At 40.4% G+C, this 25,652-nt stretch overlaps 1 protein-coding gene across 15 annotated transcripts in view; it reads left to right on the top strand.

Moving 5' to 3' along the window:
• Positions 1-867: 867 nt before the first annotated feature.
• Positions 868-25,652, top strand: part of BAZ2B (bromodomain adjacent to zinc finger domain 2B) — a 121,940-nt gene continuing 97,155 nt past the window's right edge. For 9 of the 15 annotated variants that reach the window (XM_048309938.1, XM_048309930.1, XM_048309934.1 and 6 more), the window contains exon 1: positions 869-979. The gene's annotated coding sequence lies outside the window, so the exon portion shown is untranslated. Of the gene's footprint in view, positions 980-2,506; positions 2,664-25,652 lie in introns of those variants that run through there. The other 6 variants (XM_048309937.1, XM_048309936.1, XM_048309935.1 and 3 more) reach the window with 2 other exon arrangements.

Below are 25,652 nucleotides of genomic sequence, written 5' to 3'. Positions count from 1 at the left end.
AAATCACTTTAGATTTTCTTCGTTGCACTGTGGTGTGACTTCAGCGTTATGGTTTGTAGGGAGCAGTCCTTTGGCTTTTGCAGTGTACTTTAACCCTGCTTGAGTTTGAGACTATGCCAAAGAAAGAAGAAAAAAAAAAAAAAAAAGGAGGATACCATGTGTGTAGTGTGAAGGGTTGGTATAGGGAAGCACAGCTTTTCGTTTTCTACAAATAATCTCTATGGGTTGTTTCAGGAAAGGCGAGAACATTGGTATTTAAAAGATGTATTTTTTATTCTAATTCTTGTGTCAATAGCTGGTGAATGTTAATACTTCCCCTTGATTTTAATTTAATTCCGCCACCCTTGTTGCCTGCTTTACTTGAATTTATCTAGTACTTCAAGAACGTAAAAGTTGGCCGTTGCTTCTTTAAAATGTCTCCTCTTTTAGAAGTGGATGGCCTTTTTTTTTTTTTTCGTAGACGGCAGTTGTTTATACTACAGATTCTATTGTTGCTTTATTAATTTTTTTTTAACCTGAACTTAATCTGTAGGTTCTTAAAGTGGGCACCTTTGTTTCTCCCTCGACCGATAAAGTCATCACTAAAAAATGACCCAGCACCGACTGGAACTTTCTGTGGCTGTCTAAAGAACGTGGGCTGTTCAGAACTTTTCCTAAGCCGAGGGTGGACGTGAGGCGCGGGCACCGTTCCTGCATCGAAATCCACAATTCCGCCGCCAGCACTGTGGGGAGCGCCGGCGGTGACGTCACCGGGGGCGCGGGGTCCACGACCCCCTCCAGGGTCCCGCCGGCTGGGGGTGGCCGCCGTGCGCGCCGCCGCCCGCGCGCGCCCCCGCCCCCTCCGCGCGCTGCGCGCGGCTCCGGGGAGCGCCGGGAAGGGCCGGCCCGGCGCGCGCCGCCCGCACCGCTCCGCGGAGGGGAGAGAGCGGGAGAGTGAGAGCCGCGCACCCCGCGCACCGAGCGGCGGAGCTTCTCCCAGGTGAGTGGCTGGGGTGGGATGGCGTTCTGCCGCGCCGGAGCTCCCGAGCCCGGGTAGCGCCCGCCTCGCCGGCCGCGTCCCCGCCGGTGCGTATCGCCCCTTTGTTGTGTGGGCCGAGCGCGAGTCCCGCTGCGGGGCCCTGCCCGGACAGGGCTGCGGGCGGGAGGCAGAGTGGCTGCGTAGAGGTGAGTCCCGTGGAAGGGCCGGGGCCGGTGTGCCTGCAGACGGGACGGCCGTGTTCCGAGAGATTTTAAACTTTACTCATGGCCGCACGCCCCTGCCTTGGCCGGGCGGCACCGGTCACGTCTCTGCCGACGGACGCCCGCAGCCTCCGGGGCGGCGCGGCGGCTGCTAGTGGCCACCGGGCGGCTCTTTTGTGTGGCGCTGTGTAAGCTCCGCTCCCGGCGGCCCTCCCGCCCGGTTCCCCTCTTGGCGGCGGGCGCTGCCCCGCTCCCCTCAGTCGGGGCTGTCAGGGCGGGCGCGCGAGGCGGGGCCGCGCGGAGCGGCCGCGGAGCAGCGGCCGGAGCAGGCGCAGCCCCTCCGCGGGCAGCCCCCGGCCCCGCGCAGCCCCCGCTCCCGTGCGCGGGTGAGTAGGCGCTCCCTCTCTCCCTCCTTCCCTTCCGCGCGGTGCGGGGCGCGGCGCGGGCCGGGAGCGGGCGCCGCTCCGCACACCCGGCTCGCTGCGGGTCCCTCTGTCCGCGGCTTTATGCGTGTCCCGTCCTTGTAAAGAGAAACAAGCAGCTGCAGCGCTGGGCCGAGTTGTTGAAATTTATCCCTTTGTGTATATTACAATATCCTCCATTTTTCTGCCCTCCAAACAACAAGCCTTTCGCCATCTTGGGCAAATTTTTATTCCAAAGTCTGACCGTCTCTTCTAGGAGGGAATGAGTAGAAAACCTGAAAGCGCTTCTGGATGAGCATCAAAGTTTAGGAGATGTTACAGGGACAGATAGTGACGTCATGTAAAGTTTAAGGGGATTTTTCTCCAAGACTCTGTGCTTTCCCGTAGAATTCCTGGTCTAACGTGTTGTAAACCGCACTTTAAAAGAGAGGTTCCTAGTTGAGCGTGCACGTACAGGGGACATTGTGAATATGCTTCTTTATTGGTGTCTGGTTTCATAACAGGAAAACAATCGTGCTTTTGGGTTATTCCTCCCCCCACCTCCTTTTTTTATTTTTCTGCCCTGGCCTTAGTATTTAATATGTAATGCTTAACTGTTCGCTTATTTAAAAAAACGTTCTGGAGTTACTATGTTAAATAACAAATTATCTGGAGATCGGCATTGTTTTTGTTTATGGCAAGTAGTAATCTGATGTGAAGTTTACATGAAACACTGGGTACAGGATCTTCCCTGAGAAATAAATAGTTTCTTTTTGGCATGAGGAACATGGCAATACAGACCTCCATTTTTAAATGACAAACTTGGAGGTATGTTTGGAAGCAACAAACTTATTAAGCTGCATTATTAAAAGGCTCCTTCTGGAAAGTACCTATAAATATTGCATGTCGTTTGGGTTATGTTCCAGGTGCTGTATAATGTGTGTGGCTAAACGTAGTAACTATACTAAACTCATTGAAAGAACCAACCCCACAACAACCCCTTACCCAAAACCCAACAACAAATCTCTTTTCCTCTGACTACAAGTTTTGTATCAGCTGTTGTGAAAGGGAGAACAATAAAAGGTACTGTTCTGTTAATTTGGTTCTCAATTGATTTTTTTTTTTTTTTTTTAGTCTCATGAAAGTTTTTCTGGTTGCATAACTTAGTGAAACATGGTGTACTTGATAAGGAGTACTTGTAGGTAGAGTTCTGTTTTTCCATTCTTCTTTCTATGCTTGTTTGACTTGCTGCATATTTAAAGTTGCACTATGGAAAACATGAAACTACTTGTATTTAATTTGCATTTTCTTTGTCTCCAGGATTGGGAAAAATATTGACAACAGTTAACATAGAAACTAATAGGAATAGCTGTTTGTGCATGACGACTTTCTTTCTATCCAAGTCAGTATTGAATGCTGTACTTAAAGCAGCCTTAAGGTTATGTTAGAACAAAAGTCAGATGCTTACTTTATTTTTCTTTCCTAAACGCATCAGAAAATGTGGTTGGATTTGCTATTTGCTATCTGTGTGAATGCTGAGTAAATGAAAACATTTAAATAGTTGAAAGCACGTACAACAGGTGATTCTAAATTATAAATGCAGTGAAGGTGTAGAAGATTGGGTAGGTTATAAATGGTGAGCAACAGAGGATAAGTAGTTTCCAAAAATGGCGGTATAGCTTTGACATCTCAAACTACATATGTGTTTTTGTCAAAATGCTGTGAAATCAATAAACTTCATAATGTTAAGAAAATGGTAGCCAAGGTAATTTTTGTAAAGTGTATGTAGAGAAGGCACTAGGAATTGTTCAGGAATCTTCAGTATTCAAGAAATTCTATGTTCACTTCAAGCAGGTGATGCTTGTGTAATCATAGATCGTACCAATTCCTGTAAGCAAGGGTAGTATTCAAATCAGGTTATGATGAAGTTGTTGATAAACAGAACTCTTTGGAGGGTAAAAAGTATTTCTTCAGAGGTTCAGGTATTGTTTCCTTTTCATTCCTGATCCAAAGTCTGTTCTGGATGGCACAGTATAAGGTTTTGTGACTATTATGTGTTGAAAATAAACTGGAATTGTGATACCTTGTTCTAGTTCCACCCAGGACAGGGTTAATTTTTGCAGTAGCCAGGAGGGGCATGGCCAGGACCCAGTAGTTCTGGCCACCTTGCCCCTGTCCGTTGGGGGTGGGAAAGGCAGGCAAGGCACTCTTCTTTTTGGGGAGAGAAGGGCTCTCTTCCAAGTGAACCTAGGGTATTGTTGTTTCCGTGTGAATCTTTGGACTCTTTTTTGTACTCTCTGTCATTGGTATTGTTGCTATTACTATTCATGTTCTTATCTCATTGCTGTTTCCGGTAAATGCTCCCTGTCTCAGCTCGTGACCTTTACCTTTTGTGCCTCCAATTCTCCTCTCCATCCTGAAGAAGGGGTGGGAGTGAATGATCAGCACATGGTTTCAGTGGGAGCACTGAACTGGGGAATATCATCCCTAAACCATGACATACTGGTATTTCTCGTACAAATTATTTTCTTAAACTAAATTCCAATGTGCTTGGTTCCTTACAGGTTTGTGTTCCCACAAAAAGGTTATTGTTTTTAAGATTATTGTAGGTGGTCAATACCATTATAAAATTTTTTGAGTAGTGTGAGAGGAATGGTAACTAAATACATACTTCATACCTTTTGGTGAAAAATACTTGATTTTCTTGAACGTGTAATAAAATGTTTTGCATTTTCAAAAGATAAACTACCAATATCTTTATATCATGGAGGGAAAAAGCATTGCTTGATGACTTCTGTATGTTTCTTTAACCTTTATATTGACCTTATGTTAAGAAGAAAGTTCTACAAGACTGACTTTTTTTTGTCTTTTTTGAGAGACACTTAAAATGCAAATAAGAAGGTAATAGAAGCCTTTCCTTATAGGTCCTGTTGCCCTTTTTCATGTTTTCTTTGTTTGCATGTTTATTGTAGAATTGCAGTGTAAAGGAGCAGATGTTTTGCAAAACATCCTGATGTATTGCTTTTTCTTATGGGAGTGCATAACTGTTCCTTCTGATGCATCGATTTGACAGCCGGTTGATTTCATGAAACTGCTAAGAAGCCGTTAGTGGTGTCATTGAATTCAAGTAGAACAGTCCCTCCCAGCTTGAACTGCAATTGTTAAGGTCTTTGTTGCTACTTTTCTATTCTTGCGCAAGACTTGGAATATCAGAGTTGCAAATAAAAAGAAGCTTGTGCACCCGGTCTCACATCCCAGAATGAGAGAAAGGAATACCTAACTGCTGTTAGTTCTGTAATTTTCTTATAATGGCGTATTTGGGAATAGGAGATCTTGACTGTTGGGAGGTACAACCAGCAATGCAGTTTCCTACACCTTTCCTACCCTCTCTCCCTCCGGTACATTAAGAGTTTCACTGTATGAACACTCTGTGTTCACATCCCTTCACTGTGATCTGTCTCCCAGACTCTAATGTGTAGGTATCTTTAAATAAAACTAAGTAGTGTAACTAATGGTGGATTTTTTTTTTTTTTAAATAAACAGACTATTCTAATAGAGTACATAAGAGTGGTACTTAGTGTTCTCATCACTTAGATAATTTGGTCCAAGGAAGATTCCCACAGTCTACCGGTTTTCTCCCAAGTGTGGCTCAACCTTTGAGTTAATTTAGTTTTACTACAATATATTCAGTAAATTGTGTCATACCAGATTATAGACTGGTTTGTGATTGTTAATTGCCACCACAAGAAACACTGAAACAGTTGTCGAGGTTAGCAGTGATTTTTGTGATTCTTTGATAGTTTACAACATTCGGAATGTAGACAAAATGTAGTAAGTATATGTTGGTCAACGTATTTTATAGAAACAAGAAGTTTGTATTGAAGAACATTATGCAGTATTTGGAATTTAGGTACAGGTGATCTTCCCCACTGCATCACAGAAGGAAATGAAACATCCTTTTTTAACTGACATCTATGCTTCAAAAATTTTTTTTGTTATACTACTGCATTTTTACTTTAAAACCATTTTTATTGTAAATAGCAACAAACAAATCAACAAGAAACCACCAAAAGATTTGTGTTAGGAAAATAGTAGGTTCACATTAATTTTTTAGTTTGTCTTTCTTAGGACTTTATGTAAAGGCGAGACAGTATTAGTTTCACTGTTACAGAGATAAGGACTCCGAAAGGGTTTTGTCTTTTACCAACATCACAAGTAGTTGCTGGTAGAGGATGAAAAAAGAGCTGTCTTCACTGACTTTAATCTGTAGTGTGCTGTGTAGTTGTTTCCTTGAAAACGGAAATGTGTGGTTTGTTATTCCGCAGAGTAATTGCTATGGGTAGGTAGGGTAGGTAAGCAGAGTGCACGTAGTCATTAAACAAAACTGGGACCATGTATTCATTCAGCCTCTTCAGAAGGGCCAGGCAAGATGCAGTATTTTGCCATTATTTTATTTCTTAATCGTACAATTTTAAGTGGAAAAAAGGTATGTAGAACATATAATACAGTTAGCACACAGTTTCACCTATTAGCTGTGTTAAGTTCTTATCCAAGTTCTTTAGTGTTTAAGCTCTTTACTGTCCTAAATTTACCATTATGTAGTGCCATGGTCTTGAGCCATTCCTTAAATAGAAAAAAACAAATATACTTTATTAAAGTCCAAGACAGAACTTCCTTTGAGATTTAAATGGAAATAAGTAATAAAAATAAAAGTAGTAATTTTATGGTATCAATTAGATTTTTATTTCTTTTTTGGGGGAGGAGAAACTGTGATTTATTTTATTGCGATACTAGCATTTCATGAGACACTAGGTGAAAGAAACACTCTTGGAGCGAGGAAGTCTTAACGCTTGTTTCAATTTCTTTTAATGTAGCAACAAGGAACAAAGGATACAAGGGTTTTCCCGGCTTAGTTTAACAGAATTAATTTATGAATTTGACTGAATTCCTAATACCAGTTCCTTCTCTTTTTATGTGAATATCTTTCAGATCACTGGAAAAAAGACTGATATATCAAAACAAGTATGCATTTTGAAACCTTGCTTAGTGACAGATGATCTTTCAAACTTAGTCTCTGAAAGTATGGCCTTAAGAAAAGGTGTGCTGGGCTTTTCAGTGTCTGTATGATGCATGTTGCCTTTAATGTGAATTCTCTCCCTTTACCTTGCTGCTCACACCCTTTAGGGCCTCCTGAGTGTCTTGTTTTCTGTATGTAAAGGATGTAAGACCCCTTTCACTTGATGTAGGTCAGGCATTGTAAAGAGCTGAATGGGTTAAGCCTTGGTAGTTTGCAAAAAGAGATTGCATAGATTTTTCTAGCTGCTGAAGGAGGAATCACTCAAAACCTTAAAATTCAAACTACTAAAAATGTATAGAAAAACTACCTGAAAAATTATTCTACCTGATGGACTCTTTACATTAGTAATGGTCCCACTGAAATCAGTGGGACTGCTAAGTTTAAGTATTTGTCACGGGTAATGTTTGCAGTGTAAAGCCCTGGGAAAGAAGGTAAACTTAAAAATAATACAGTGACCGTCAGAAAATGCTGTTGACTTTTTGGAGCTTCACACAGAACTTAGTTCTGCTCTGGAATTGTTGGAAAGAATAATGACTTTTCATTTTTTAAATAATGGTGAACCCTACCAGTGTATTCTTATTCCTGTAAATTACAAGAAGTATAGGGTAGATTTTCTTTAGAGTATTTAATACAGTGATTTAAAAGCAGAAAATAATCTGCCTAGCTGTTCTTGAGCTTGAACCTCAGTCCTAAGTCTGTTGGATGAGAAGCTAAAACCTTGAAATCTTCTAGAGAGTATTTTTTCTTCACTGAGTACATAGATAATGTTTTTGGATTGTGACCCTATTTATTAATTGATTTGTGTTAATGAATTAATGTTTTTCGAATGCTGAAAGTTTCTTTAATAAGCAATTCAGTGCATTTACCAGGTACCTATTTTAGAAGAGTGGTGTGTAGTATCCAAGTATAATTAGCAAAATAATCCCAGAACACCCTCCTCAGCCCACAGTCTTTCTACAACAGGAAGCCAGTTGGACAAAAATTATTGCTGTGGTCTGTCAGTGCACAGGGACATAATGGTGTGGATTTTGCCCTGTTTTTTGTTCTTGCACTTTTCCATGAGCATGCACTCATTAATCAAAGACACTGTACTGCTGAGGGCAGAGAGGTTCATCAAACTGGCAGCTAGTTTGGTGTAAAGAACAGCGTGCTGAAGCTCTTAACGTGCTAGGACATAAATAAATCGTAGGTCTTTGTATGCAAACCCTGGAGGTTAATACTGTATAATTCAGTGTCCTGTCTTTGTTTTTATGATTGATGTTTTTAAATGTTTGAAGCTTGATGCGAGTCTTCAAGCAGGTCAGAGCGGACTGGCTGATTGGCTGAAGCAAAAGCCTGGCAAAAGGGCTTTTGCGTGTATGCTTTTGGCTTGGAGATCATTGTTGTATTGCCTGAGCTGTTGTAGGAGAGTTCTAAAGACTGACAACCCTTTCTGTGCTAATGGACTTAGTGATGAAATGCCCATAGTTTGGTCCTATTTGTTCCAAAGTTACTGCTGTTTGTATCCTTAACGGAACTAACATGTGGAACAAGCAAAATAAACTGCTAGGATTTCCCTGTAAAAAAGGTGCTGTGATTTGGCTTTAACATGCATTGGCTGCATATTCATAATTGAAGAACAGCTGGTTACAGCAAGTGTGTAGTCATTTGCAAGCTATTATAAACCATTCTACTCACACATGGAGACTTGAGCTCGTGCTTGAGCTCTTTTTTTATTGATCTACCTGCATTTGAAATCTGGTCGCTGCAGCCACAGAGGCCCTTCATTTTAGCTGTGCTTGCATCATAGAACAACCTCAGTATTAAATACTTATTTTTAACTAAATGCTGAATAAAATGTTAAACTCTGAGCTTCTAAGAAACAAGGTGTAAGGGTGAGCAGTGACATACATCTGAAATACGAAATCTTGTTATGTAAAGACTAAAAAAGCGACATCAGCCAAGCTTTGTAGTCTTTTTGTAACATTTGTTGTTCTGAAGAAGAAATCCTTGTTAGATTTACCCGGTGTTGCCTTGCTAACATTGCAGTTGCTGAAGTTTGTGCTTTTCATCCATTGTATATTCAATGCTTTTGGAGGGACACCAAGGAGTATAAAATGTGATTGTATTACACAAAATGAAGGTGTAGTAAAACAGAAGTGAGTAGCCTTGTTGAGTAGCCCATGGAGGAAAATAATGGATGTATTAGGAATGACTGTACTCTTACAAAGGTATGTGTTTCTATCATTATAATGTGAACAGTACATGCTTAGAAATGTTAGTTATTAACATAGATAAGCTGTGATGTAAGGTTGATCTGCCCCCCTTCAGTTTTGCTGTTCAGTTAGAACTCAAGCTTAAATAGAAAAGTTTGATAACTTTTCTGTATTTTTGTTTGCCCTAGTGACTGGAACTTTTATAAGGAATAATGTATTTTTCACTACAAAAGTCAGTTTTCCTAACATCCTTAGTTCTTGCGGGAATAAAAGGGAGCCCAAAATTTCTGCCCTCCATACATCTTTTGATCCAGTATGTTGTAAGTTACTAACTTGTAACCTGGCATGTAAATAGAAAGTATTGCTGAGGAAAGTTGTAAATAAATTCTTACTTCATGTGTATGGATCCAGGAGAATGGGAAGCCGTAAGGGGGTTTTCTTACTATGTTAGCGAGATAGAAATATCAAACATACGTGCCTGAAAGAGTCTAGTTTTTCAAGATGTATCAGTTGATTTAATAGAAGATGTTATCACTCTTTACAGCTCTGGTCTTGTCTGAGTAGTTATAGCAATTGAAAAAAGGATAAACTGTGAGAAACACAAACCAGTATTTTTCCATTGCGTCTCTGATAATTTTTTTTCCTTAGAGTTACCCATGCACCTCACTGCTTCTTTTCAATATTGAAGAAAGAGCTAGATCAGAGAGAACCATTGAGACTACAGATGTGTGGTTTAGGAGAAAAGTGAGGTGGAAGAGTGCTCAGTAGGTCCCTGGGAGACCCAACCTCTACAACAGTTGTAGTGCCAGAAACAATTTCTTTATAGCACGATTGTAGAAGCTTTCGAAGCAGCAAGGAGAATTCCTGTTTGGGTTGTTTTAGTTAGGAAGTCTAATATTAGAAACAATAGACACTCCCATTTTGGCTCTTTCAGTGAAACTACCTTAGACAGGAGTCTAAAGAAGTAAATTGTTAAGGGTCTGGAGGGGAAGTCGTGTGAAGAATGGCTGAGGTCACTTGGTTTGTTCTGGCTGGAGAGAAGGAGACTGAGGAGAGACCTCATTGGGGTCTACAGCTTCCTCATGTAGGGAAGCGAAGGGGCAGCTCTGTTTTCTGCTCTCTGTGATCAGGGACAGGACCCGAGGGAATGGCTGGAGCTGTGTCAGGGGTGCGTTTAGGTGAGTATCAGGAAAAGGTTCTTCCCCCAGAGGGCGGTGGGGCACTGGACAGGCTCCCCAGGGAATGGTCATGGCCCCAAGGCTGCCAGAGCTCCAGGACTGTTTGGACAATGGTGGGATTGTTGGAGTATCCTGGGCAGGGCCAGGGGTTGAATTCCATGATCCTTGTGGGTCTCTTTCAGTGCAGGATATTCTGATTTTAGGTGATTACACATCCACCCTCCTCTTAGTAATCACTGACACATGGTTAACAGCAGACAGTGATTGAATTTTTTTCACTGCATTGTCGAAAGAGACCATGTTAAAAAGCTACTGTCCCAAAGAAAGTGTGAGAAATGGGAAGAAAGTTGAGATCCCAAGTCTTGACTAAAGGCAGTGAAATACTGTGGATTACTGAAAAAAATCACAGCAATACATTCCAACAATTACTATCTTTCTGGCCGCTTAGTAGAGAGTGCACTTGGATTTAGTCATACCTTAAGTGTAGGGGAGAGGGATTTGGAGGACAGGATTTTAGAATGGGTGTATATTTGAACACAAAACAGGTATGCCCCATTTTGATGACATACTGGAGTCCTTCTGTTTGGTGTTTTTCATGTCTTTTTTGTTTGTTTTAACTTGCCAACGACTTGCCAAATAAAAAATATATTGAAGAGTTTGTACAGTTTGCATGTAAGAGTGTTCGGAGGAGTAAATTTCAGAAAAGAGAAAAAATGCATATGGAAAGAATATATTACTAAAATGACAACAAACTTAGTAAGGGTCCTTTATTGTTTGGCATTTAACTGTGATATTAGCACTATATTTTTCTGCAGTTCTCTTCTTTTCTAGAAGTGCTTTTCAGGCCTGATTTTTCCCCTTTAAGGCTTAAGAGGTATAGCAAGTTGTCTTCATGGAACTAAATGTATTTTTGAACAAGAGTGGGATGTATTGATTCCATAGTTGAGCCTTATCCAGAGGGTTAGTTTTGAACTAGTTTTTTTATGATTTGCAAAAAGAAGTGTGTTCATTGTACAAGGAAACAGTCAAAGTGCATGCGGGGAAGGAGCTCGCTCTCACTTTAGGTTAAAACTAATGTTAAGTGCACCAGTAAGTGCAGTCAGTTGTAAAATGCCCTTTTTCACCTGGTGTTAGGAACTGAAAGGAACAGATTATGCTAGGTCATTTTCCTTTTTTTTTTTTTGTATGTGAGAAAGATACAGAGCAGCTTGAAACACTTGGCCTGTTTTTTGGGAGATCTTTTTCTATGTCAACCTGTTTCTGATTATCACTGAGGTAAATTTATAGTCTTTTGACTCTTGCAGATGCCAGTAAATTTTCAGTGTTAGCAGTTAAGGTGTTATAGATATACAGCATATTGCAAAGTTTATTGTGTTGATGTAAGTGGTTTATACAGAGCAGTGTTTAAATGTAGCCTGCACTCTTTTTGTGGTCATGGAAATGAATTGCGTGTTCTGAGACATCCGTAAATAGTGTAAAGACTTTATGTTATAACAGGCATGTAGCAGGGACAGTCACTTTTTAAAGATTTCTCGGCATCTAAATGCTTAATTTTTGTAATTGTGGTCATTTTTGTATCTTGCAATGTGTTTAAAATAAATAGACAAGCAATCATCTTAAGGAATAATTTGTATTATGTGTTCTAGGGGACATTTGAAATGCAGATTAGTGGGATCTCTTGGTAAAGCTGAGTTACTTTTTTTGCTTCATACATTGACCTCAACAGAACTGGCCTGCATTCTATTAATTTTGAGAAAATTTGTACTGAGGGAAGGGTTCATTCTTCAATATTTGTTGTCTCTGTTGCTTCCAGCAGCATAGACAATAATATAGATGGTTTGAGTGCTAGGAGATAGGTAGGTGATGTGTATAATTCTTCATGTTAATTACATTCTATTTAACGTAAACACAGAATCTTATTCTTTACTTAGCAGTCCATTACAAATGTTGATTTCAAAATACATAAATTGAGCGATTTATAAATCAATATATAATTTGCAGTTTTCTGTAAAAGTTAGCTTTCATTTTAATGAGCTGTTTGAGTGTCAGATTTTCAGTCTGATTCCTTATAATAGTAATTTTAGATTTTTTAGAAAAATGTCATATGCTACCTTGTGGGAGAGACCCATGACATAGAAGGCAATCCAGAAACAGTAAATCGGAATTGTTGGCCAAAAATAGCGCTGCAAGTTGTAATACGTTAAGTGAAAACTGCTGGTTGTGGAACGCAGTGACAAACACTTAAATACTCTTTTTTTTTTTTTTAAGAGATATTTTGGAATAATGTTTTAGGTATGTAGTATCTGGTTCTTGGAAGGAAAAGTTGCATTTTTTATGTTAGGATTTAGCCTACAGAAAATGTACAGTGACCCCATTTTAAGTGTAGCATTAGACAGATTGGTAGATAGGCTGATGAGAACTAGCAGAAATACAGGAAGAGTTTAGAGAAGTTACCTGAGTTACTTACGTTGCTTACAATCTCAGAATGTCAAGGGTAGAAACAAAGATTCATGTACTGGTTTGGGATATACAGTGATCCAATACTGTGTTGAAAGGTTTCTCTGGCTTGGTGAGAAGTGATAGTTGCTGGTATGACTAATTGTCACTCTTTTTTCATTCGTATTTTTTAATTCTAAAGTCTGTGATGGTTTACTTGGAGAAAAAAGAAGGATGATGAGTACATGACTGGGTACTTGGGAGCTGTTTGCCTGGCTTACTAGCCATAGAAAGACATTGACAGCATCGGTTAATGCACATTCGGCATGTCAAAACTATTCAAACCTAAACTGTTGCCCTGAAAAAGGATATAATTGGCCTTTCATTTTGGTGTCTTCAATTCTTAAAAAGGCAGTTGCTTCCTTTGCCACTGGTGTGGTGATAGGGTCTATGTAGCCCCAAGCTCATCCACTGTTGCCTATCCTGTTGCAATATATAATGAGTGAAGATACTACTTGTTTATGAACATCCTTGTTAGTATTTACAGAAAGAAAAGATGCAAAACTGATTCTAAAATATTGCATTATATAGGCAAAAGGGCAGCAGATGTACTTCATGTATGTACCCAATTTTGTAAGAAAATGTCACTTTCAGGATGAATTCAGCAGATAGTTTATAGATTTTTGTTTTCTGAAATTCAGACTTATTTATTAAGTTTTATTCTGAAAAAACAGCAGCCGCATGCAGACTAAGAGTAAGTTAAGACCTCACAATAGCTAAACCCTTTCAGACGATGTTTACAAACAATGTGCTTCAAATTCTTGAGTCCCATATTGATTTCTGCTCCTGGGTAGCTTGTCTTTATAATGAGTGATGTCAGATTTTTGATGGCTTGGTTATGTTGCAGGATTTTTTTTTTTTAATAGGATATGATTTGAGAGGATCTTGTAGAGTACAGGCTGAGTTTATCTGATAAAATCTGATCTGATTTTACCATGGTGAAAAACCACAAAGTCAAACTGAATTGGAAGAGTCTTATTGTTTGCAGGAAAGAGTGGCTGAGGGAACTGGGGGTGTTTAGCCTGGGGAAAAAGAGGCTTGGGGGGGACCTCATTGCTGTCTACAATCACCTGAAAGGTGGGCGCAGTGAGATGTGTGTCAGTCTCTTCTGCCACGTCTCTAGTGAAAGAACAAGAGGAAATGGTCTTCAGTTCATAGAATCATGGAATATGCTGAGTTGGAAGGGACCCACAAGGATCATAGAATTCAACCCCTGGCCCTGCCCAGGATACCCCAAAAATTCCACCCTGTCCCTGAGAGCATTGTCCAAACAGTCTGGAGCTCTGGCAGCCCTGGGGCCGTGACCGTTCCCTGGGGAGCCTGTCCAGTGCCCCACCGCCCTCTGGGGGAAGAACCTTTTCCTGATATTCACCTAAACGCACCCCTGACACAGCTCCAGCCATTCCCTCCGGTCTTGTCGCTGGTCACAAGGCATGGGTTACCTGCCCCCCGGCTTCCCCTCTGGAGGATGTTCAAGACTGCAGTGAGGTTTCCCTTCAGTCTCCTCTTCTCTAGGCTGAAGAAACCAAGAGTTGCACCGGGGAGTTACAGACTAGTTACTAGAAAAAAAACCCTTTTCACTGAAAGAGTGGTCAGGCACTGGAAGAAGTTGCCCAGGGAAGTGGTGGAGTCACCATCTCTGGAAGTGTTTAAGAGACGTCTGGCTGTGGCACTTGGGGATATGGTTTAGGGGTGGTTATGGTGGTCATGGGTTGATGGTTGGACTGCCAGCCTTGATTCTGTAAATTGGAATAATGCACATGGAGCAGAGGGAAGCAGGGAGTATAACATGAACTAAATAGTGATAGGTTGTAGATTAATTACATGTTATCAGGTAGAGATACTGGAGTCATAACACATACTTCTGTCAAAAACATCAGTTTGACATCTTACTGGGAGGAGAAAACAAAGGACAAACCAGAAAACATCTGGAACGGTGTATTAATTCAGGTCACCCTGTCAAGTAGAATAAAAAGCAAATAAAAATGAAAGGGGTCATCAGTTTTGGAACACTTTCCATATGAGATGAGAGTACATAGAAGTCTTCAGCTAGAAAGTCATGCCTGAAGTAGTAAAGTAAATAGAAAACATTTTTGGGTCATGTAGTAGTAGAACTAAAATAACCCAGTGAAACAAAACCCAGTGATGCTGCGTTAGGTTGTGGAATCATCCTTGGCTGCCATGGAGAGAAAATTACACTTAGAGTGATGAGTGGAAGATGTGTTTATCACGTGCTGCTGAACGTGGTGATTGAGTTGCAGTGTTAGGTTTGTTAAATCTTCCTATTTCTGATTTTGGAAGAAGAGTATATACCTTTATTCTTTCTTGAAATGTTTATTACTTGTGTAGATGGACCTTTGTTCTGAATAAGTTCCTGTTAATTATGGTTTTGTTAATTTGAGTTTTGTTAATATTTGATGTTTTGTGTCTTTGGTAATTTGTGTGGATGGAATAATAACGGATGCAAAAATAATTTTTTTTTTTGGGTAAGATTTCAACGAATACAGTGGTTTCTTTGTGATTTTTATGCAGGATTGGAAAGTAATCATCTTTGTTATGTGTTCGTTTTTCCAGTCTTCACTGATTATCCTGTCCTTTGTTCTTAGTTCCTTAGTGGACTCTTTTTGCAATGAGTTTGTTAATGTGCATTACTCTATTAACATAATGTAATAGAGAATAGTTCTATGTACTCTAACTTCAACCCTAGGGATTTTTCCCATATCGCTTTCTTTCCCTGTTTCTGTGTGGGAATTTTAGTCTTCAGGTATGTAACATGGGATATTCATAAATTCAGTCATTATAGGTGTTATTGACATTATATTAAATGGAAGTTAAAATGACCTTTCCTAAAGACTTTGCTCAATATTGCAAGTAAGTTGCAGTTAAATTTGGGTTAATGTGTTTCGTTGGAATAGTCAATAAAAAAGTTGAAACTACATCTGTCCTGTGGGGTTTATAGTGGTACTCCGAGGCATAGAGTTCACATTTGGTTTACTTGTAACATATATGTAAAAGAAGGGTAAAAAGGGCATCCTGCTACATACAGTTCTTGGACTGTTTTCCTCAGGATCACCTGTGAAAAGAGAAGATTAGGACCATATCATAAACTAGTGTAAAGACGTTTCTCTTTTTGTTGGTTTGGTCTTTTTTTGAGTGCAACGGGTAACTGATCAGTGCTGTCAATGTGAACAGCATAGTACTAATAAGCAGAGCATCAGCTCTCTGAAATACAGCTTTTAAATTAAGAACATCTTGAAATTATACTTGTTATAGTATTGCCCCTAATAGCAAACAACATTACTTTTAAACATAGAAGCCTGACTGTATTAATTGTCACGAACAGGTGTAACTATTAGGTTGGCCATTCTCCACATGGATATATTGTGTTTGATTTTCATTACAAGAATTAGAGAAATAGTAGTACTAAGAATTTGAAAAACTGTATGTGATAGATGGGTAGCTACTTCTAAAGTACCAAAATACATTTCATTCTAGTGCAGCAAAGCTTTTAGTTATGGTGGTTTTTTTAATGCTTTTTTAAAGACTGGTTGGTGGCTTTAGTATCACGGTGATATTTTAAAGGATTCTGTGAGGCTGAATTAAAGAAGTCTGCTCATGAGTTTATCTGTAATTCATATGTATTGTGAAAATTAAGGCCTCCAGTTGGTCAGATATGCTTATTTTCTGAGTGGAATTCATGCAGTTGAAACAAAACTGATCTAATGCAGAAGACTATGAAGTCGAAGTGGCCTGATCCAGTGTGCTCATTAAGACTACTGCACTGGGTTAACATCAGTTGTGAATCTTGGTTCAACAAGAAGGTATGCATTTATTCCCAAAGTCTGTGTCAGTAGCAGAGATAAACAAGGGAAGGTGCTCCCCTGGACTTACTATTTGCAAGCAGAGAAGGACTTGTGGGTGATGTGATAGAGGCTGGCTTGGGCATAGCAATCACGAGAAGAGTTTTTGATTTTTGGAGAAATAAGGAGGTGGGTCAGCAGAATGGCTGCCCTGGTCTGCTGGAGGGCAGACTGGACTGTTTAGGAGACTGGATGACAGAGTCAGTCTCCAACACACAGGAACAGAAGCAGGCTGTTCACGTGTGCCCAAAGATGAGCTGGCAGGGAAGAGCAGTGGTCTGGCTGAGCTGAGAGCTTTGGCTGGAGTTCAAGGGAAAAAGGAAAGTCCCATGACCTTTTTGAAGAAGGAGCAGGCAACTCAGGAGGACTTGAGAATGTTATGAGGTTATGCAGGGAGAAAATTAGGGCCACAACCCAGCTAGAACTTAATCCAGCTAGTGCCATAAAAGACAATAAATACATTAGCAACAAAAGGAGGGCCAGGGAGAATGTCCAACTTTTATTGGATGGGGGTAGGAGGGGGGAAGAAACATAGTGACAAAGGATGAGGAAGAGTCTCAGTTACTTAGTGACTTCTTTGCATAGGCTGTTAATAGTAAGATCCGTTGTTCTCGGCATACCTGAGGTGGAAGACACAGGCCGGGAACAGAATGAAATCCCCATAGTCCAGGAAAAATGGTCAGCAACCTGCTATGCCACTTAAAGATGCACAAGTCTATGGGTCTTGGATTCAACCGAAGGCACTGAGGGAGCTGGCAGAAGTGCTCATTGAGCCCCTTTCATCATTTAACAGCACTTCTGACTAACTAGGGAGGGTTACGGTTAGGGTGGACTGAAAGGTTGCAAATGTTCTGCTATCTTGTGAACAGCCAGAAGGAAGATTTGGGAAACTACAGGCCTGTCAATCTGACTTTGATGCCAAGGTAGGTCATAGAGCAGATCGTCTTGAGTGCGGTCACACGGCACATACAGGACAGCCAGGGGATGGGGCATAGCCAGAATGGGTTTAGGAAGAGCAGGTCCTGCTTGAGCAACCTGATCTCCTGCTATGGCAAGGTGAACCCACTCAGCAGATGAGGGGAAGGCTGTGGATGTGTCTGCCTGGAGTCCAGCAGAGCCTTTGATACTGTCTCCCACACCATTCTCCCGGAGCAAGAGGCAGCCCATGGCTTGGACAGGTGCACTCTTTGCTGGGTTCAGAACTGGCTGCGTGGCCAGGCCCAGAGGGTGTGGTGGTGAATGGAATTCCTTCCAGCTAGGGTTGGCCACCAGTGGTGTCCCCAGGGCTCAGTATTGGGGCCAGTCCTGTTCAATATCTTTATCAGTGATTGGGATGAGGGGATTGAGTGCACCCTCAGTAAATTTGTGGATGACACCAAGTTGGGCGGGATTGTTGATCTGCTTGCGGGTAGGAAGGTTAGGAAGGCTGTGCAGGGGGATCTGGACAGGCTGGATTGATGGGCCAAGGACAAGTAAATGAGGTTCAGTAATGGGAAGTGCTGGGTCCTGCATTTGGATGACAACAACTCCCTGCAGTGCTCCAGGCTGGGGACAGAGTGGCTGGTAAGATGGAAAAGGCCATGGGGGTGCTGGTGAAAGTGGCTGTACGTGAGCCTGGGTGTGCCCAGGTGGGCAAGAGGGCCAAGGGCACCTGGCTTGTATCAGCCCTAGTGTGGCAGCAGGACCAGGGCAATGACATGTAGCTGGCACTGCTGAGGCAACTGGGGTGCTGTGCCCAGTTCTGGGTCCATCAGGAAGAGGAGGACGGACACTGAGGGGCTGGAGCAAGTCCAGAGACTGGAACAGAGCTGGAGAAGGGGCTGGAGCAGCAGGAGCAGCTGAGGGAGGGCTCAGCCTGGAGAAAAGGAGGTTCCTGGGGACTTTCTCCGTCTCCAACTCCCTGATGGGAGGGTGGAGCCCTGTGGGGGGTCAGGCTCTGCTCCCAGGGAGCCAGAGGAAGTGGCCTCAAGCTGTGCCAGGGCAGGTTTAGATTGGATGTTAGGGAAAATTCCTTACCTGAGGAGAAATTTCCTACCTGTCAAGCCCTGGCCCAGGCTGCGCAGGGCAATGGGGGAGTGTTCACAGTGGTGGAGGAATTCAGATAAAAGTGTATTGGTGATATTTGGGGACATGGTTTAGTTGTGAACTTGGCAGTGGTAGGTTAGTGGATGAAGTCTATGATCTCAAAGGACTTTTCCAATCTAGATGATTCTATAAATGTGCTTGTTTAGTTGTCGTCTCATGTCATCGTATCATAAAGTTGTAGTTGTTTAGTTGAGTCGGAGCCTGCATCTGCCTCCTTCTGCTCAGAAGGAGACTGAAGTAGATCTCAGGGTTTGCCAGTGCACAAGTTTGCCACTACATGTAGGGCATGTATCGTGACTCAGATGCAGTTAGATTAGGTCAACACATCTTAATCCTGAGTAGTTTTACGTGTGTGCCTTCATAAACAGGCATTGACCTACTGACACTTAGAGGAGCTAAGCATGTAAAACTGTTTTGCAGAATCTTAACCTTAAATTAGTGACTGGTCTCTTTTCATGATTTCGGTAGTAACCTTAATGGTATTTTAATACCTTTATATAATTTTTTCTTTAAAACGTAGCAATATAGACTTTTTCTCATCAAACTTATTTACCATGTTTCAACAACCTTCTCATTTCATTAACTGATACCTTCTCTACTATGAAAAATGTTTAGCCCTCTTGGACTAAATCACAGTAGTCAGAAGAATGTAGGCTGTAAAAATTCAGGGTGTTTTTCTCTGGGCAGATTGCAAACTTGGCCGGTTTTGGTTTTGTTTTTTGAAGATAAATGCCTTGTCTAGACACAATCGTCAGAGAAATAAGGGAACTAATACATGTGACTGCTAATCTGGTGAATATAATACTTTTTTGTACTTGAAAGTTTGGCTTTGATGCATGTACACTATTAATGTGTGGTTTTTAATCAGGTGACATGCCATTCCAGTGAAGAAGCTGCCTATGGTGCATAGAATGACATTAGTTAAAAAATGAAACACTTTTGAATACAGATTCTATATAATGTAGATTTTTGATAATGCTAAAGTAGTTATTGTCATGGATCCAGAGCTTGTTAGCCATGGAGCTGCAGATTTACTTTTATTTGCGACTTTATTATGAATAGAGATTGAACTCAAATGCTGTTTATAGAATGGAACAAGCAATTTCTGATGAAACGCAACTGGTACCATAATGCTTCTGAATACTCCTAATTAAGCAGGAGGTTCCTTTGTGCCTCTTTCCCTTTAAGTAGCTGTTGTCAACATGTAAAATTTTATGACTGTGCTTTCTGCTCACCTGTTTGTCCATATGCCTGTCCATTCCATGCCATAACTTTTGTTTGTCATTTCATTTCAGCCATAACTGAAAGTAGGCTAGGCATTCAACAGTAAAGTTCTACAGTTTTCTGAAAATTAATCACTGTATTGAAGAAGATGGACAGATCAGGTCCTCCTATCCTCCTGCTGAGGAAGTGGTAGGCCAGTATTAGTGTTACTTCACCACTGCCCCAAGCAGTTCTCTGATTCCTCAGTGTGTGCCCGCTGTCCAACAAGTATATATGCTGTCAGCACTGTCCTTGTCAAGTGGGTTGTTGAAGTGGACTTGTATTTCCTCATGGGGTCTGGTTTATGGCAGTAGGAAAATGCAGGAATCCTAGGAACACCACTCACAGGAGCATTTTTTCAGTCACCTCAAAAGTAGCACATGAGGAAACCTGTAGTAAAAAGCTTCTGCATAGTACCATCTACATGGGTTTTGTGCACAGTGGAATGTGGATAGTGGATACTAAATTTTACTTTCTTGGATGAAAATTTTGTTTTCAGAATAAATTCAGTATGATTTCAATTAGAAAACGTTGGTCACTTTTAAGTAACATGACTAGAATGATGTTTACATCTGTAACTACAAGCAGTACGTAATTCAATAATTTCTATTGGTGAAAATACCTTAAAATCATTTCCATGTGCGCATTATTTCTTATTGAGGGCACACAGATAGTCTAACACAAGTCATGCTGACTTGTTATCTTTCCATTCCAGTATTATGTGAGAGAACAAACATTTGCATTGATACGTGAAATGAAAACTTGCCTTTCTGAAATGCATGCACATAATAATACACAGTTTTCCAGAGCTTTCATTTTAGTCGAGCGTTTTTCAGAACCGAAGTCTGTGTGCTTACCGGTGCCCTGTGGAATGGATTGTGTGGATGTGTGACATGGATGGCTTGCAGACAGCTGATTGCTGTTTTCATTAATAAAATCAGGACTTGCTATTTTATGTAGTCAAATGTAAGTGAAAAATACAAGAATTTAGAAGATATAGTCATAGCTATTTTTTAATGCAAGTGAAGTGTCTGCCCTCCTTCACCCTCCCCCATCCCCTCTCCTCCGCTCCTGCCATGTGTTGTGGACTGGATTTCAGTGATCTAGTAGATTCACTGCCATCCTGTAAATTGTAAACTGGACTAGCAAGAGTACTGTTGGGTTTTTTTGTGATACAGGCTTTTTTATCACCTTTGATACGATTATTTGCACATGGACCAATTTAAAGCCTTTGGTTGTTCCAGAGGAGTAATAGATTAAAGTTACTGTATTAATTTGATAAAATCCGTTCACTAGTTTATTTTTTTAATGGTTGTAACTTCTGCCTTTTAATAACATTTCTGCAAATATGAAGACATAAAAGGGGTGTGTGTGTATGTATCTATATATATATAAATATATTGTGATTTTTAAAATTAAGAAAACCTCTGTTTCCCTTTGGTCTTTGCAGTGCTAAAGTTAGTTTACCAGCTGCAGTGCCTTTTTTTGGTAAGGCAGTAAAATTCAGAAGTTTAACAAATGCTAAAAAACAAACACACCCCCCCCCCCCCCCCCCCATTTTTAATAAAACCCCCTAGTTTTTTTATTTTTAGTAGTTGTTTTGAAAAGTAATGCTGCCTAGTACTAGACATGTAACTAGGAAACATACTGTATGATTCATTAGCTTGTAATTTTTGTTGTGATTAATAAGATCAGTGTTCTGATCTAAATGTAGTAGTAATGTAAACTGATAAAGATGACTACAGGATTTTTAATGTAAATAAAATATTTTACTAAATACTGTAAAATGAAGATACAATACTCGAATGAGATATGAGGTATTTTATTATCACAGCTTCTTTGAATCCTGATATATTTTCCTTACGTATTGTGCTAGTTATATTGCTAGATATTTGTTATTGGCGTCTTTCAATACAAGGCTGTGTGAGTCAGATTTGAATGTGTGCCTCTTCTGTAGGAGCATAAAATCAGCAGGCTGTGGTTCTCAAGAGCAGAATGGAGGAGTATGCATTGGGAAATACAGAAGAGGGAATGTGGTATTACTGTCTAAGGACTGTGTGATATGTGGAGTGTTACTCTGATTGTTTTGTATGACAGCTGCCCGTGTAGGAGCCTGTGATTGTTGTCTTGGAAGAAAGAGTGAGAGCCTAAAATTGTAGGGGTTTGCCCTACTGAAATGAAGTGGTGTGTGTGTTTGAATATTGTATTACGTTGCCTTGGTTTGTGGATAGATGGAAACTGTATGTCCCTGTGAGAATATTCCAGTGCCTAAAAGTGTTACACATGTGCATAAGGAAGGTGCTGGTATCTTGGGCAAGAGCGAATTAGAATTGCAGTAGATCATTGTTTTTCCATAATATGCATTTATAGGTAAAAGCTGTCTTCATTGCTAAAATGCTCTTATTTGTTAAATCTGTTCCAGTTTTATCTGATGTGCCTATAAAATATAAGTAATGATATGTAGTAAATGATTTGATCCTGGCATTATCTAAGTTATTTTTTCTGGAAATGGTTTTGTTCTTGGCTTCCGGTACTTCTCTGCCAAATAAACCTTCCAATACATTACTTAGGATTATTTTTCCCCAGATTTTAATTTCTGAGTTCTGCTTTATGAAAATATGTTATATCCTACCTGCTTCAGGTTATGTGGTTTCTTGTATACTTCGAAAAATTCTTTTTTGTATGTATAGCCCATCAAGAGAATAATTACAAGTAACTGTAAACAGTACCTGTGTTTCTGCCTCAAAAATGCTGCTTCTACATTATGTTTAAATTAACTCTTCAGTGTCACACAACATGGGGTTTTTTTTTCTCTCATGGTATCTCGGGCTCTAAATGCCAGGTGATTGGTAGGGGAGGTTTAGACAGGATGTTGGAAAGGAATTCTTCCCCATGAGGATGCTGAGGCCCTGGCACAGGTTGCCTGCAGAAGCTGCGGCTGCCCCATCCCTGGAAGTGTCCAAGGCCAGGTTGGACAGAGCTTGAAGCAACCTGGGCTAGTGGAAGGTGTTCCTGTATATACACACATATGTATACACATACATTTTTTAAAAATTTATTTTTAAAAGTTGGATTAATTGGTTTTGTAGTCAGGTAGGGTGATGTTTCTGTGATTGATGTAGACATATAAAGACAGAATCTGATATAAAGGATCTTTAAATGTAGCTGTGCTTGGTAACCAATTAATTTCCAATTTCATTTGGTTGAAATGCTTTAGCTTGCAGCTAGTAATTGCTCTTATTGGAGAGGATACAAGCTGTTTACTATTTGTCACATCAGAGCGTGTCAAAGTTTTGGAGATCAAACTTTTTTTTTAAGGACCTGGGTTAATAATATCTTTACATGGGAAAGAGTTATCTTCTTGTTACAGTTTTCAGAGTAGAACTCTTATCTTGTGTACTCAATATGATCTAATTGTGAATCAAACCTATATTTCACACCTCTTCTAACCATGTGTTACCAGACTTCAGTGCTGGGAGACTTAATTAAAAGTGACTTACTGACATTTTAGATATGTCTCAACTATGTGCTGCCTGTGTGACTAAACACGTTCCTAATAGAGGTGAGAATTTCCGAAATATCAAAGAACTTAAAATTATTTGTACTTTTCATCATCATCCTAATAGTCTCACTTAATTCTTGTGAGGCTTTACGGTTGCATTGCATTTTTGTTCTTAAGTAAGCTATAGTATTAATGGGGGAAAAAAAAAGGCTTTTTAAACTTTCTAAGAGCTTTGTTTTATTCTTATTTTCTTCCTTTGGCTGATTTTTTCATTCTTGCTTTCTCTGTCTTTTCCTCAGCTATGTTTGTGTCTGTGTGGCTATTGCTTTTATAATACTGTCTAGGACTCTCTGAATGATGTACAAGGTAGTGAAGTTTTTTGGTTTGTGACTGGGGCACTATGCAAAACAATAATTGTGTCTTTTTGGCAGACTGGAGCAGCTGTGTGAATGCTGAAGCTGTCTTGCTGCTCCCCTCTTGTTTGCAAGAGCTTACAACATTGCAGAGCAGATATGCAGTCTTCAAAGACAGGATCAAGTCCTCCTGGTGCAGTAATTCTCAGGCTTTCTCTTACTCTTTAGCTCAAAATGGATGTTAAAGGCTGAAATGGCACTTCGCTAGAAGAAAAAATTCTTTTCACATTTTTTTATCTTCCACTGAAGGTGATGACAGGAAGAGGAGCAGTTTTGAATTTTTACCGACAGTGTTTCTGTCTTCACTTTCCTTTTCTTTCACTGGCATGATAGAGTTGTTAACCAACATGTCCTCACTTGTTAGAGAATAGCCTTGACGCAATTCTTATTTCTCAAATGTACGGAAGTGGCACTTAGGGAGGTTATGTAGAATGGCCACGCTTTTTAGTCCTAAAGTGTGCTTGCTGATCCCTGTAAGTGCTGAGTCAGTGAAAAATTCTGTCATGTCTGTAGAATGTGGGAGTCGATTAAAACTAATTAAAGCGATGCAAAAGCCTTTCAGCACTTTTGGGCAAGCTTTGCTAAAAGATCATTTTTTCACAGGTCTTGAATCTTGATCTAAATACCTAATTATGATGTAGATCATGTCATAGCTGACATCATTGCTTTCAGCCGTCATAACAGTGAAAGGTCCTGATGTGGAAAGGTTCATGGCATAAGTGTGTCCAGTGTGCTGACAGAACTTTGACAGTCCATGCAGCTTTTGTTTCTTCTGCGGTGATTCTTTTTTCTGAGTAGCCAAGTGTCAGAATCTCACCTTGTCCAGCTGCACAAAATGGTCAACAATGTGAATAAACCCCCATAGCTCAGCATTCTGAACTTTACTGCTCTTTAGCTTGATCTATTTTAGGGAGAGGATAGTGATGCAAAAAAGTGGCATGTTTTGCAGACATGCTTTACCTGAAAAATGCAAAAAGGACTTAGAAGTTGAATTTGTTTTTTAATACTACTGAACTAAATGAAGCCTCTGATCGATTGTTATGCTTTTGTGGTCTGTTGCATTGAAACAGAAATAAGCACAAAGGAAGATTCTTTGTTCTTCACACAGTGTATATAGTGATTTTCGGCATTTGGAGGTCAAATAATGAATAATTGCTTTAATATGAGAATTAGTAATATTTTTAAAGTATTTGAAAATGGTCAAACAAACAAGTTTAAATTAATGGAGACTTAAAGAAATATGACAATTCAGAGGATAGTAAGGACTCTGTCTAGAAGGTATTTGGTGTGATCGTACAGTTTTGTGCCAGGGAAGGCTTAGATATTGGATATTAGGAGCAATTTCTTCCCTGGAGGGGGTTGTTAAACCCTGGCACAGGCTGCTCAGGGCAGTAGTGGAGTCGCTATCCCTAGGGGTGTTTAAAAGCCATGTGGGTGTGGCACCTGGGGACATGGATTAGCAGTGGCCTTGGCAGTGTTGGGGGAACAGTTGGACTCAACAGTCTTGAAAGGCTTTTCCAGCCTAAGCAATTCTGTGTAAGTGGATCTCTGTACACAGGAATTGAATATGAGAGAAGTCTCCAGCTGCATAGATCAAATTGCTTGGACAAAAAACCACAGTGGAACTATGTGCGAGCCTCAGGCATTTTGGGGCCAATTCATAGGTCCTGTGTGCAGTGTTCTAGCAGCTAACTAACTTCTGCATTTCCAGAAACAGGTACTTACCTAAGGCTTTGTGTGGCTTACATTACTTTGTGTGGCTTCTGCTTCCATAAAGCAGTGCTACCATACTCACTGGAAGAATCCGGCTTCTTGCGCTTAGGACATGCGTCCTAAAAATGGATAACTCCCATTTTTTGCTGCTGAAAAGATGATTTCTTAGTACAGTGAAACTGAATTAACATTTCTTATCTTCATTCTGTTTGTATGAAGTTAAAATGTAGGTAGAGGCCTTGGTTTTCCTGCCACTTCTAGAATTTTGTCTAATGTGGGTAGTTTTTTGA

The sequence above is a fragment of the Corvus hawaiiensis genome, chromosome 7, assembly GCF_020740725.1.
Source record: "Corvus hawaiiensis isolate bCorHaw1 chromosome 7, bCorHaw1.pri.cur, whole genome shotgun sequence".
NCBI classification, from domain to species: Eukaryota; Metazoa; Chordata; class Aves; order Passeriformes; family Corvidae; genus Corvus; species Corvus hawaiiensis.
The sequence above is the reverse complement of the archived record's forward strand: the minus strand, read 5'-3'. Positions and strand labels throughout refer to the sequence as shown.